Raw genomic sequence first — 15,921 nt, 5'->3', positions numbered from 1 at the left:
GAAAGCTGAGACCTTTTTTAAAAAAAGAAAGAAAGAAAGAAAGAAAACCTGTTGTTCTTATGACAGACAGGGAGGGTCCTGAGCTGACCACCCTTGTGATTGACCTTCTGCTAGAGAAGAGGCCTATTCACTTTTGGTTATACAGGAAATTAATTTTTGAGAAAATAATTCTGGGTCTGATAAAGAATGATACAACTGGCCAAGCTTTTGTATTTTGGCAGAATGAAGAAAACTTTCAACTATCCATCAATCTTTTATGTGACAGAAGGTATGGTTTCAAAGGAAGGAACTATTTACCTCAAAGTTATCCTAAAATATCTACTCCACCCATTAACACGTCAGTCACCAATTCTCTGCGGTTTTCTTTAGTTTCCTCCACACATAAAGCTTTTGTGTGTTTTACATAGAATATAGGAAGTTCAAGCTAACAAGGGAATTGTGGGTGGACATGATGTCACATTAAAGCTAGTGTGGATGATGCAGGCTGACACACTAGTGAGATGTTGAGCTCGCTACAAACAGTCACAGGGAGATATCATTTTATTTCAGCCAAAAGTTAACTTACAATATGGACATCACATTAGGATAACACACTCCCATTCATTATGTAACACAGCATTTGACTAGTCGAAGCTTTATGTTCAAATGAAGCTCATAAAAGATCCCACAAATTCTAAAATTACAGTGTGCTATAGCTGGTGCTTGCTTCTTAGTTTGCTAGTTTTGTTCCACCCTCCAAATCTGTAAGCTTCAACTTACAATCTTCTGTGGAACATAAAAGATGATATTTTGAAAAAAATATATCATGTTCTTCTTCAAAACAGTCAAACTATCCATTTACAAAACAAAAAACTTAGAAGTCAATTTTAGCATATAGATGGCCTCTTTCTCTTTGAAAAACACCTGGGATTGAGATGAACAAGTGGAATTCAGGAAAGGGACTGATGTCAGGGTGTCTGTATATTTTTTCAACCTTGATCAAGGACTAAGAACACTATACTTCCCAGCAGACCATTGCAACAGCTTCTAAGAATCAAGGAAATGGGATCTCCATAGAGAACCTCTGAAGCCAAATCCAAATCACACCCCACTTGCTGGGGCTTTGCCTGTGATGAGTGATGTCTCTCTATAATTACTTTCCTGTGAATGTCCTCAAGGTCACCCGTCTGTATAAATGATCCGAAAATACCCCAAATCTACAAAGCTGAACAAAAAGAACAAAAGCTGTGAACATACCATGGATGCACAGACAGTTCACTACACTACTGTAACCAGACAACTCTGGCCAAAATAAGACCTACAGTGAGAAAAGGAACAGAAAGTATATATATATATATATATATATATATATATATATATATATATATATATATATAAAAATCTATCATAAACTATTCAACATTTTAAATTTCTGCTTTAAAAGGTTCAGAAAACAAAGCATAAAACTAAAACCGAACAAGCACAATACTAATTAAAAAAAATTGGCCCATGCACAAATGAAACAATTAATGATTTTCTATTTGTGATTCCTTCTAAATTACGTTTATTTAGACACAAAGCTTTGCATGTAAGCCTCAGAGTTCCAGCGTTCCCGTAAAATTGTTTTATTGTGAAAAGGGTGGATGTTGCTGAATTATGTGTGCTTTGAAACAATTTAATGTGTATTTACAGCTGTTATTTATAGAAGGCGAGCTTCTGAGTGCGTTCCCGAGGTCGTGTTTATTTTGTTTCTCGGGGAGGGTAAGAACATTACCCTCCAGAAACCTTATAAAGTCTTTTGATTGAAGACAGCGAGAGAAACTTGAGACAATGGAACACTGTTGCACAGACAGTGGGATGCACTGTGACCTTGCCCATGGTCTCCGCTCCCCGTGCTGGGAACAGAGGATGTCTGAGATCATAGCTCCACAGACAGCCTTGCATCCCACCAACACACCACAGGCTGCCGCACTTGGCTCAATCTCCAGCTAGCGATAACATCCGAGACTAATTCCTCTTAACATGAGAACTTCGTGTGGGGCGGCGAGACGACAACCAACAGAGCATCTCTGCAGCTAATCGCCCAGCCTGAGAACATCTGGCCCTGGGCAGAACAACCTGCAGCTTTCATCTGGCCTTGAGAATCAAGGAGGTGGAAAGATTGACTTTCTCAAACTGTAAATATGGAGAGTCTAGGACAGCTCACTGTTTCCTCAAAGCATCATCTGCATTTGCGTATACTATCTAAGGATCGTGCGCTGCTTTGCTTTGCCATTGTTTGTTATCCATCCTCATACAGAGTAACAGTCTCAACCAGAAACATCAAAACTGTTCTCAGATTAGCTTTTATACTTGCCAGCACCTGTCACAACAGCGAGTTTATTCAGACCGAGTCTACCCTAGATGGCTTGGCTGGATGTGTCCAGTTTATTTTAAGCTCTGTCTCTCAGGATGTTAGGTTGGACAGCAAATAACTTTGTTGTTTCTAACTTTTAAGAAGGGTCCTGCCAAGTGCCCCAAGACTGGCCATGTAGCGTGCTTGGATAGCATGAAGCCATTAAAGATACAACAGGGGCTCATTCACACAAAATGTGTATTCATGCAAATCAGTAAATACAGAAAAAATGCTAGGAGCTTCCTGTATTCCTGAATTATAAACAGTCATATTTACAATACTATATTTAGGATTATTCACCAGTTCTATAAAAAAAAGGGGTGGGGGGTTGAATAATTTTTGTGGTTCTGTTAAGAATTTGAAGTTGCATTCTTCCACCAATGCAAATGGAACACTAAATACTGTGAAAATGTTCAGCAGGAAACACACAGCACAACCAGTAATGTCCAATTCCCAAGCTAATGACTCTTATGAACTGGTTCTGCGACTCTTATGAACCAGTTCTTTTGAGTGAATAAGTAACATACAACACAGTCTAATCTGATTCCCAAGCTAAATAGTTCATAGTTTATTTTTCTGAATCAAATGAATTGAGTGCAGCCACTAAACTATGATTCCTGAATGAAATACTGTTATGAACTGGTTCTTTTGCACAAACATTTATGAATCATTCGTTTTTCAGTTATCTGAGTCACTTACTGAACAACGAGTCATTCATAATGTCATGTGAACCAAGAGCTGATACAGTTATATGTGTCAGGCTTTGAATTAAATTAAGTTAAATGTTTGCATTTAGCAGATGCTTTTATCCAAAGTGACTTACAGTGCATTCAGGCTAAAATTTTTTACCTAACATGTGTTCCCTGGGAATCGAACTCACAACCTCGTGCTGTTAACACAATGCTCCACCACTTGAGCCACAGGAACCCTGAAACCTTTAGAAACCTAAATCAGAACGGTTACTGACTGGTTCTTCGTTTGACAATTTGTAATTAAAGAGTCAGTAAGGATCTTATAAAACAAATAAATAATTGATTAAATATGTTGAAATACTGAAAATATGAATCGTTAATAAAACTGTTAATGAAATCATCAGAAAAGAAATGATTAAATTCTGAAAGTTTCCCATACCTGGCTATATTTACGAGTGTAACACCCTGCAATTTTGTTGTTCCAATTCAAATGGACTGCCTAGGCAAGCAGAATGAGTTAGCTTTTGCCCTTGGCTCCTAGCGGCCCATCCTCTGCCAGCACTGTGCAGTGTCCAGTCAGGCTTACAGTAGCACCTAAGCTAGGCCTGTGTTTGGTTTGGGAGTAGGGAAGTGTGGTGGGGCTGTACGATTTGGTCTGGCCGGCATCGCCCTCCCCCCTCCTCCACTGCAAAAAAAATCCAGAGGCCTGAGGCCTAGACACTGCTGCCATTCAGCTGCCCCGTGTGTTGGGGATAAAGTTGGGATTGTTTGTCAGCGGACTGCAATGTGAGGAATGCAGAGCTCCAATTCCCCTCTGGGAAAGGAACACTGAAGGATGGACATTCTGTCCTTTTCTCTCTCTCTCTTTCTCTCTCTCTCTATATCTAAATAACTCTCTCTCCAAATCACCATTTCTCCCCAGAAATGATCCATTTACCACATCCAGCAGCAGCCTTAGTCATAACGGTTGTGACTGAAGTGGAATAACAGATTGGATCTCTCCCTGGTGAGCTATTCTGAGTTCCTAGCAACAGTGAACTGAGAGGCCCACAAGCCCCTTCACATGAGGATTCCATATCCACAGTCCACCCCACTCCCACTGGCATTTCCTTTTGCACTCCATCATTCCCTGTGACATCACATTCCTGTCACATACTCACGCAATTTCCTCCTTTTATGAACCTACTGCACACCCAGTGCCACCGGCTTTGCAGCTTGACGTATGGGACCATCATCAAGGGGCGACGTCCTTAATGAATATATTCCTGAACTAAACAAGCTCAGTGAAAGGCCTCTGCTGAGATTTTTAAAACTCCCTTTGATGTTTCTCCCCACAAATGAGCCCACAGACCTGCAGTAAGAGGCTGATATGAGGAGAACTTTCTTCCTAACTTGTTTAGAGACCACACAACCCATAAAGAAAGATGGTGCTTGCTCACGTTTGTAGGCCCACTGGGCCAGTCCAGTGATTTAACCCAGCAGCAGCATGTGTTAACCTTTAACTTTCATAGAATGATGTCACTTTATGACAATCATGTGACTACCAAAACAGTTTAATTAAAAACACCTACTTCAGTCTAACTATATCTGCTCTTCTGGCCAGCTGTGTGCTCACATGGTTAAGGATAACTATAACCAGCTCCCTCTTCTCAGCTTTGTGTGTGGTACGTTGACTTTCATTACACACTCATCTCTGACATTTAAAAGCTCTGTTCCAGAACCTAGTGAATTGCCTATAGTATCTAGTAGCAGGCAGAATCCTATAGGTTAATGAACTTCTTAAGTGACTCATTTGAAATGCCATATTAGGCAAATCCTATAATCTTATAATCCTATATACGCAGAAACAATCTGTGTACCATACATAAAATCAGGCCCGGTTCTATGGGGTGCTAAGCACCGTCAAACTAAATCAACACCCTCAGTTAATTGCTCTGTCATTGCAGATTTAGCAAACTATCCAGTGCTTTATGGTTTGCTCTGAAGGTCGGTCTCTATGTATGCAATCACAAGCCATATCTGTTGATTTCTTGAACCCAACAGCCAATCAGAGGCGTTTCAGTTTAAATCCACTCACCACACAAATCGCCACAGTTTTTATTAAGGTGTTGTGTTCACCACGAATCATCTCATTATAACAAAGTGTAGACGTGATGTAAATAAGAGATTCAAGTATCGAACTTCATTGATTATAGGGTAACTTTGTGATATCGCAATGAACTAAGAAGTGTGTCAGCTTTTAGTGATTAAACGGAACGCTCTTGCGTTTGACTCACAATTGAGTTAATCTGCAAAATGAACAATGGAATACTCTAACAAGCATAAACATCTTTAGCATACACAAATTTTGTGTAAATAGACACAAAAAAAATTTAATTAAAAAATTTTTGGTACTTAATTAATTCCATTTCTAATGTATACAAATTATAAATTTCTCTGACATTTTTTTTTTTATCTGAGCTTGTCAAGGACTCAAGGCACATTCACACTGAGAACAATATAAAGAAAAAGCTTGTGCTCTATAAAGTAGATTTTGATTAATAGCCTTCAAATTTAAATATTAAAATGTACATCAAAATTAATATTAAGATTTAAAATGGTATAAAAGTATTGTTTATGGTTATTTCATGTAAGCTATTGCTATGTTAATGTATTTAACCTTTTCATGAAGTTACTGATAAATGCGATGCTGCCATACTCAACAGCTTACCTTTTGGAACAGCCATTGTTTCAGGAGCATGTTTCAAAACACGGCAAATTCATGAAGCAAACGCAGGTACGCGTTGCTCTTCTCTGTTGTTTTTTTCCCACCTATTTTCATGGCAGAGCAACAGTTTCAAGAACATAGTTAAACATGAACTGTTTAGACAAAATAATTATAGCAGCTAACCAAAATATAACACATCCGGATTGAATGCATTAGACATTTGAAATTATCACCCCCCTTAAGTACTGAGGGTGTAATTACATTGTGTTCGGACACAATAGTGACGCACAAAAAGCTGAAAGATGTCTGGTGTGACTGTGTTGTTTTGAGAGTTGTGCAGCTCTGTGCTACGTCTGAGGGTTCACTGCCTGCGCTTTATGACCCAAGTCGACTCAAGCTAGACCTAAGCCATTTGGGCGAGTAAAAAGCCTATCAATATCCTTCCTCCCTTGCAGGTTTGCTGTTAAGTCTCATTAAACAGACCACACATTACCAAGCACACATGCAGATGACCAGACCTCCTGTAGACATCAAAACAACCCACATATGACGTCTACTTAATATCTTAGGTCATAGTAGGATTTAATGAGACCGCACTGCGTTATTGCCTAGAAATATCAGTAACCATTGACTATTAAGCATATTTTAAAGGACTGACCTTGATTTTAATGCTGTTTTTTTTTTTCAAGATGTTACTATTTTAAGATGTTTTTACAATAACTGTTATTAGCAAGTTAAATTATATATATATAAAAAATGTGTATGAAAATATGAAAGCATATTTTAATGGACTGTGCTGATTTTAATGTTACTACCAAATTTATTTAAAACAAAATTGAAAACTATAAAATATGAAACATTATGTTGTTTTTATTGTAAAGTTGTAATATAAATGATTAAGGCACTAAATAAAAATAAAAAATAAAAAAATAACTATAAAAAAAAAATAACAGCCTTTTCTATGGAATTTAAGTCTGTAAAAGTACTCAGATTAAAATATATATTTATTTTTTTTTTAAGGAGAAGAAAAATATCAGATACTTTGCAACTAAGGAACATATGGAAACAAGGGAAAATAGCCTCAACACATAATGAGTGACCTACTGTACCTTTTGTGGTCTGTACATCTTCAAGTTACAATGTTATAGCATTCCTTCAAGAATGGAACTTATTTGGTTTCTTCCTATTGAAAAGAGACTCGCCCTGTTCATTTTTCTTTGTGCCCTTATTCAAATGATGAAACATGTGATCACTTTGTCTTTGCCCCCTGAGGCTTCGGTGCACATATCATATGCATTCCATTCATGAATTTATGGTTCCTCCGCTGTTTCTCCAACAATTTTCTGGATACCCATTTCAGCGATGTTCGGTTTGTGTAAGGTTTGAAGCAAAGATTTAATGTTATAATTCTCCATTTATGGAGCAATGGTGTTTGAGGGAAAACTTGTTTGTATGGTTTGGTGCTGAATTGGAAACTGCTTTTAGATGTGTTAGACAGGTTGTAATTCCTCATTAATGGGATTGATGCAGCTATTTTGTGTCACACAGCATCAGAATAATCGTCTCTGATGCTGCTGTAAATGTGGCAGACGGTATCATTTAAATAGCTCATTAATGGAGAATGAATCATCTTTTTACCCACACATCATTAAAACCATTAGTTGTAATTTAGATTGAACTCTACACTGACCTAAATTCGGCATGAGATCACTGTCAGTATGACTGCACAAGATCAAGAATATTATCCAGGATGTATACGTCTCTCTCTCAAATAGAATAAACACATTAATTAAATTTCAAACTTAATTTGTGTTCTTTCCGTAGGTCATCCTGTGAGGTTTATGAACTGTCCGGTTGACCTGCGCTCAGTGATTCAAGGATGAATACAAGGAGCGTCATTATTCCAGGGGAAACAAGACAGACAGGAATGACTCACACACATGGATGTTATTGGCATGGACAGAGGGGAAATATTTCCCAGCCCTACCAAAATATTAAACATCATTCATCGTTTTCCATGAAAGGTTTTCATTTTTACAAGAGGCACTCAAACTGTGTAGAATAAACAGTTGACCCAAAAGGTATTTGGACTCTTTTGGACATTTAAAGTCTGACAAAATGTCTAAATGTTGCATAGAAACAAAATATCGAACCAAGTGGCATTTTACGATTTATTTTAGCCAAATGGTGTCAAGGTGATTTTTAATGGATGAATGAAGTTGGCAAACACTTCCATTTAAAGTCTGGGTCGGTAAAAACACAGTAAAACTGTGAATTGTTATTACAACTTAACTGTTATCTGTTTTAAAATATTTACTCCTGTGATGTGAAAGCTGAATTTTCAGCATCATACTCCAGTCTTCAGTGTCACTTGATCTTTCAGAAATCATTCTAATATGCTGATTTAGTGCTTTAGAAACATTTTATTTTAATATTATTAGTGTTGAAAACAGTTGGGCCAATTACTATTTCTGTATAAACCGTGATGCATTTTTAGGAGTGTTTAAAATTTGAAAGAATTTGAAAGAACCAACCAGTCTTTACTGTTATTTTTGATTAATGTAATGCGTCATCGCTAAATGTTAATTTGTTTTAACAAACCTGAACCCAAACTTTAGAACGACTGTGCAATTCTTCGTATTAACGTTTTCTAAAACATTTTATCTCACCAATATATCTACTGTTCTATCATTTAAATCCAAACAAGCTTATTTGTATTAAATGTTTAAAAAGAGTGCTTGTTCTTTCATTTTAAAATGTGGTCATGGGTGTCAAACCTTTTTGGGTCAGTGTATCACTGGAGCCAAAGTTCTCATATGTGACATATAATATTGCCATTTTGTGCCATGAAATGATATTGCCATGCGAGGACTCATAGATGAGGTGTTGTCCTCATTTTGAAAGCTGTATTAAGTTTCTATGTTTTATGTACCTTTGTGAACGTGATTCTGTTTTTTATGACAATTTATATGTTTTCAAAAACTTTTTTTATAGTTTAACTTAATAGTTTCATCTGCAGTTACACATGTAGGTTAACATAAAAATGGTAACAAAAACGGTTACAGGTAAAGATAACAGGTGTAGATAAAAGAGAATAGCTGGATATAAATTACATCATAGGCTAAATAAAGTCACATCTTGTCCTAAACATGTCTCAACATGTTCGAGCATGTCCTTATATATCCCTGCATGTCTGTTGTTTAAGTCCCACTAAATTAAACAGCACTACCTCATCCTAATTTTTTTAAGCCACTGTCTGAGGGTCTGTAGGTTTTGCCAGTGACACTGTTTGCACAGACTGGGACATTACACATGGTTTACCAACGGCTGTGTTTTTCTTCAGGGCTCCTTAGACTTTTAAACCTTTTATTTATATCCTCTCTTTTAATGTGAGGCCTATGAAGGAATAAGTGAAGTATTATTCCCCAGTTGTTCTACTTCAGCTTTATGACAGTAGTTGCTCTCCTAATGCATTTTGAACAGCGAGGGCCAAAAATAAAAAGAAACTTGACCTATGTCTCTCACAGACACTGCAATGACATATCACCTTCACTTAAAAGGGTAGTTCACTAGAATTTTAATTCTGCCATTATGTCTGTGTGTGTGTATGTATATATATTTGTAAAAAAAAAAAAAAAAAAAAAAAATATATATATATATATATATATATATATATATATATATATATATATTTTTTTTTTTTTTTTTTTTTTAACAAATTGTTCTTAAAACACCATTTTATTCCATTGAAAAGTAAATCTCACTCTCAAAAATATATATATATATATATATATATATATATATATAATAAATAAATACAACTATTGCTCATAATAGTTACATAATATTATTAAATGTTAAAGAATAATGCTAGAGGTAAAATACTTCATATTTATTTATCACTTTATTTATCCAATTTTTTTATTTATTTAATTCATAAAAATACATATTGACAGAAAACAGGTCATAATATCTTTAAGGATGCTTTTTTTCACTCAAAATTGCAAAAACGTAAAATAAAAATTAATAATCCATATTCTCATACACTCCTAAAGTTTGTGCAGAAGAGTTTCTAAATAGATTCTTTATTGATTGATTCCCAAAAGGCAATGGCACAAAAACACTCAAGAGCACAATGGTGAAAGGAGAATTCATGGATCACCCCTTACAGAAACCAGTTCACTAACTATGCTACCATTACAAGAAAAGTGATTTTGTGCTCTTTAAATTAAATAAACCTGAACCGAAAGAACGAACCAGTTGCAGCGACAACATTAAAATTAAATTTTATGTCTATTTAAACTTGTATGCATAAAGCAATTTAAAAAAATGGTAAATTACAGCCTATATTAGACTACTAATCAGTAGTACAAATTTTTAACGTCACATCCCTAGATCTGTTCGCTAACATCGCAATACCAGCTCCTTGATGTTTACAAAAACAATGACATGGATAAGGCATCATGAAAGGAAATCGGATTCTATCACCAGGGTCAGCATGGGTGGGTTAACAAAACAGCCTTTGTCTGCTACCTTTAGAGTCACACTAAAAGAGGGGCCATTGTGCTTTAGAAAGGATCCTTATGGTTCATGTCCTGGAACTGCAATGGATCCATTTCCTCAGATTGAGAGACAGCGCACATTCAGACTACAACACTGCTACACTTGCAGTTTCACCATTGACCACTTTCACCTATTATGTCTCATGATAAACGTTCCATTAATATGGAAACTCCTTACCATTTACCAAAATACCAACTCAGAGGGACAATAAATATATATGCTTTTATATAGATATAAGTAAATAAATAAATATATAAGAGGTCCAGAACACAAGAAGATAGGTTTTGTGCTTTTTTTAATCACATGGAAATACATGCCTCCATCCCTGAAAATAGAGTTTTACAATTAACACGGAGACAGAAAAATGGTTTTAGAAAGCACAGGTCTCACTTTTCTTTTTTTGTACAATGTTTTTAGGCACTTGGAATTACAACAGCAAACATTCCTTTCTTTTTGAACAACGAAAATAAAATATCTTTGGTCCTTAAAAAAACCAAGCAAAAGAGAGGTTGATTGAAACCACAGTCTGGCAATAAAAGAAAAAAAAAAATATATAGCTTCACAACGCAGAATGCAGCCTTCTTTCCCCACTTACATAACCTGCAAATCTATAATGAGTTTAGAGAATTTTTTTTTTTTTTTCCTGCTACATGTGAAAAAGATCTTCATCCACTCTGCAGAACAGAATATGTAAGGATCGGCTCAAATTAGACATACAGCAGTGAGCAGTCGTTCTATATACCTCACATTTAACATAAAAACAATTGCCATTGTTTGGAAAATCTCCTCCTAAACATCCATTTTTGTGTTTGCAGAAAAACAGTTTATATATTCACTTGCTTGCATATCGTCTTCACCGCATGGGAAATTGATTTTTACCAGAGGTCCTCAGGGTCAGTTGCAGGGCAGCCACGTTGGGTAGGAACTACTGCAGGTGTGCACCAGCGGCTGCACGTGAGCGATGTAGTAGTTATTGAAGTTGATGTCTCGCACGTAAGCTGCCGGCTGGTAATAGCATGTGACGTTGGTAACTGTGGGGATGGCGTTCTGTTCGGCAAGCACCCTCAGTGCAAGCATAGAAATAAGATTTAATGTCTGCCGTCGTTCGTGTCCCATCAAGCACACTGTACTCTCATTGACCACGTGGTATAACGTGACCAGACAATCATACCGTTTGTGCTCCATTCCAGCAAAGTGATTCTGCAGGTACGCCTCCAGCTTTCGCTGCTGTTCCCCTATGTCCGGAAAGTCAATGAAGAACCGAGAGCACATGTATCGCTGGAGCGATTTCATCTCTGTTTCTGAGGTCGGCTGAAACCCTCGAACCAAAAGGTGGGAGTATTTTAAAAGCCCGCCTCCTCGGATCTCCTCTGGGTTTCTCGTTGGCAATGACCTTGTTTGCAAAGATGGCCGAGCGCTTCCTCGAAGTCCCCGTACATGCTCTCGCCCAACACCGTCGGGTGAAAGGACTCCGACATGGGTGTCTCTGAACAGCGGTCAAACAGAAGAAGGGAGTCCAAGACTATCTGGAAGGAGTCCACGCTGAACTCAAACTGGCGCCTGAGAGAGTCCACAAACTTAAGCTCAAACATTCTTGCCGGTGTTGTTGGAGAGCGAGATGAGGCTCCAGCGGTCATTGTCGTTGCAAACCTTCACTAACTTCTGTACGTAAGCCTCCTTCAGAGTAAGTGCTGAGATTCTCTCCTTGCTGACACCCTCGGGGAGGAAGTCCAGCAGGCTGTCGAGAACCACATCCTTGACCACGCGAAGGCTTGGTTATCTGACAGAGAAACTCCAAAAATCAGGTCCAGGTCCTTGTATCCGAGCCCCGTGTCCTGGTGCAGAACGTGACTGGCAGCCGAGCCGTTCAGTCGCACATCTCGAACGGTGATTCCTCGCTCCTCCAACCGTGTTCGAACCACCTGCAGAAATAGTTTAAAATCAAAATTAAAAAAAATAAATTATATATATAATTTATATAATATATTAAAACACTAATATTTAATAAAACTGTTAGAAAATCTCCTTTATAAATAAATAAAAAATAATAAATTATCGATTTTTTTAGTGCTTTGATTTAATTTATTTAGACAAAACCTGTTAACAGTTATCCACCATAAAATTATAATATTAATCCTAATTTAAATATGGGTGTATCCCTAATCAGTAACATGACCACTGCAAATATAATACCACACTAAACACTTCCTTATCTGAACAATTAGAAGATACTTTGTTTCGTCACCACTGGAATTAGATATTTACCTTTTATCGTCTAAAACGCCTAATAAGACACATCATTTTATTAAGCTAGGCATCAGTGTTGTTGACTCAAAACTGCTAAAATAAACAGATTTCTTGCATTTATTCTCCCTTACACTGTGAACACCTGTGATCACAGTTGGTTTATAGTCAGTAATTGACAACACATCGATTCACTGCAGTTATTAGCCATTTTAACATTTCTCTCTTTGTTGCTATGATTCTAACTGTTGTGAGGTAGAATAATGTCTCCAACTAAACCACACCTGAGAGAATTTGAACTTGCCACATACACACATTTTCCATCATTTACTGTAATTGGTCTTGAAGAAAAAAAACCTGTCAATCTTCTGTGCTGAATGCCCTTATTTGCTAATTGGAAGTAATTTAGGTTTAACATTTTTATTTTACTTAGATTTTTCATTACCTAGCATCACTATTTTGTTCCCAGTAAATCTTTTCATAGATAAAGTTGAGCTGAAGCTTATCGTAAAGATCAGTATTACTCTATTTATAAGAAATGTGCACTGTAGAGATTGACACATCTGTGCATCGACAATAATACATTCACAAAGAATCACTTGGGAACATGCAGTACTGTACAGCTGCACAACATTCTAGAAGGCCCAGCTTTATACAAAACTGTTCGCTTATGAATATAGATAGAGGCAGTTGGAAGACTTCCCATTTACATGAAGGTCTCATAAATCTCAAAGGGTAAATCGGGAACACGTTCATAAATGCCTAATTCAATATGAATTTGGCATGGATTGGGTGTCCAAATTTTTATGCATGCAAGACGTTTTGTATGCCCATTTATATTGTTTTTACGACCATGCAGATATTAAAATGAGCTTAGATCAAACTCACTATGGCTGTCCTGAATGCATGTAACCTACATTTTCCACAGCTCTGTCAGATTAGTGTCAATCAGATCACCTACACTCACTGCTGTCAATCAAATCATTAGTCTTCTTTTTTTACACATTAGGTCAAACTACAGCAATCGACCAAGTGAACACAGTGAAACTATGCACGACGTGTGTCTGTATACATACTGAGAACACATTATAGTTTTACAGGTTTGCAGCACATGAATCAAGGTGAAATTGCAATATGGCCAATTGCAATTTATTAAAGCACAAAGGTGTGAATTATTTAAACAAAAAGTGTATTTACTTTATTTAATAATAGACTATTGTCTGTATTAACATTAATCAATGGTGTTTCAAAATATATTGCCAATGACAAACAAACTCAAAGGTTCTTCAGTTTTTACCAAAGGCTTGAGGGTTGAACCGGATCACCTTACAACACATGTAAATATTGTACGAAGATGATGCCAAGTCAGGTATACACGTTGCATTCAAAATCTACATTTTATGGTTAACTGTACATCACAGCACAAGGTGCAATGTGCAATCATAACACCATTATGATGATATTGAAAACAGCCACAAAGTCCATGCAATACGTGGCAAATCATAAAGGTTAAGGAAAACGAGCGGCCATCTTTTGTAAATTTTTTGGCATTTGGAGCTGTGTAATAAAACATCAAAGTTGTTTTTTACAGGATTTCCATTAAATATAATGTGCTTCTTAGTCGGGTTTTATTGAAGGGCATTACTATCTGTTCAAACCCAGGCAGATGTTGCATTATGAGACCACTCATTACTGTCCACTCCATGTACAGCAGAAACTGGATCAAAAGAAGGGAAACTGTCAGATTTCACAGTTACTTTCTATCTCCATATAATTAGAGACAATAGGGGCCATCTTTGGCCAGTTTTTAGGATCTAAGGCATGTCACTGCATAAAGCACTCACAGTATATGAGAACACTGAAATAAAAGATATCAGATGTAGACATGATTAATGGACAACTTCCCTCAAACTGCTGCCATATGGGATCACACACATGTATACATAAATGCTAAATCTTGAACACATTGTCCAACTGCAAGAGCATTCTACCTAAAACACTTGAAACAAACGATCTCTTGTTGGGTGAAGCCGCACTGAAGGAAGTGATCTGAAAGAAAAAGATCAATATCTGCTTGCATGTGTAGATTGCAAGCCCACACTGCTTGTGTATACGAACTAGAATTATTTTCATAGAGAAGGGGGGCACTGAATGCAGGTTATCACTGGACTTACTCAAGCAGTGTTACGTTGCGTGGGATTAGAGTCGGCTAATGAGTCACACTCAGTGAGGTTTTCGAGAACATCCAAGTCATTAACAACTCTTAAATTTGCCAAGTGCACAGTTTTCTGTATCTGCTGGAGGGCCAAAGGCTAAGAATGTTTTGCTTATCCTTGGGGATTGAGACATTACACAATAGCTGGCTGTGCAGTGACAGTTATTCCTTATAATTAACTAGTATCTATTTTTTGCCTTACCAAAGATTTCTTATCTCATTAGAACTTTTTTCACTTGTAGCATCTTTACAATTTAACTAATGCATTCGCACATTTTCGTCACTGAATTCTGTAAGAAACTGTGATTCTGATATTAAATATTCACTTCTGACTAGTATGTATTTCAGATTTTTCTATAATTCTTCATTAGGTTCTAGTTTCCATTGTCCCTTCAGGTATTTATATCTATTCCAGTTTTACTATGCATGAAACACTAATATCAGTTACATTTATTACTATTGCTTTTAACATTACAATTCAGATTTAAATGTTACAAGTACACAGTAAACTGAAATACCAGTACCAGTACACTGAAATGCACAATAGTGTTTGATAAATGGGTATGTATATTCATTTAGTACTGGCACAGCTTTAAAGATACTAGTTACTAATTTAATAGTTACAAGAAACTAAGGAATAGATACTCCTGGCAAATAAATAGAAAATTTGGATTAAGTACCAGTTACGACCTTAATACATATAGTGACTAGTAGTCCTATAACTAATTGAATATATATTCACTACTGGAATACTAAGCACTTATGCAAAATAGTTAACTAGTGAAATAGAAAAGAAATGCTGCTTGAATTATTCACTAGTAATTAAAAAAAGAAGTAAAAGTAACATAGTATGATTTTAGTAGGCTATCGAGGAATGCATTTTAAAACAATCTAGCCGTATTATGAAATAAAGCAAATAAATGTCAAATATTATTCATACCCATAAATTGGGATTTTATAACTTAATGTAGTAATGCAGAAAGCGTATTCAGATAAAGTTATGTGCTTTCATAATAACCTGAACAATTTGTCGCGGCTGAACCGAAAGCGTCGGGAAGTTTCCACGTCCGTGAACTGGAACCGTCTCGCCAAGAATAGAGTCCAAACGTTGCACCTGCTCCAAGAT

The 15,921-nt window shown here is 36.5% G+C and overlaps 1 pseudogene; it reads right to left on the bottom strand.

Annotated features, from left to right (window-relative positions):
- Nucleotides 1-10,614: 10,614 nt before the first annotated feature.
- The window catches only part of LOC113059479 (terminal nucleotidyltransferase 5A pseudogene), a 6,504-nt pseudogene continuing 1,197 nt past the window's right edge, over nt 10,615-15,921 (bottom strand).

The sequence above is a fragment of the Carassius auratus genome, chromosome 41 (genome assembly GCF_003368295.1).
Source record: "Carassius auratus strain Wakin chromosome 41, ASM336829v1, whole genome shotgun sequence".
In the NCBI taxonomy this organism is placed as follows: Eukaryota; Metazoa; Chordata; class Actinopteri; order Cypriniformes; family Cyprinidae; genus Carassius; species Carassius auratus.
The sequence above is the reverse complement of the archived record's forward strand: the minus strand, read 5'-3'. Positions and strand labels throughout refer to the sequence as shown.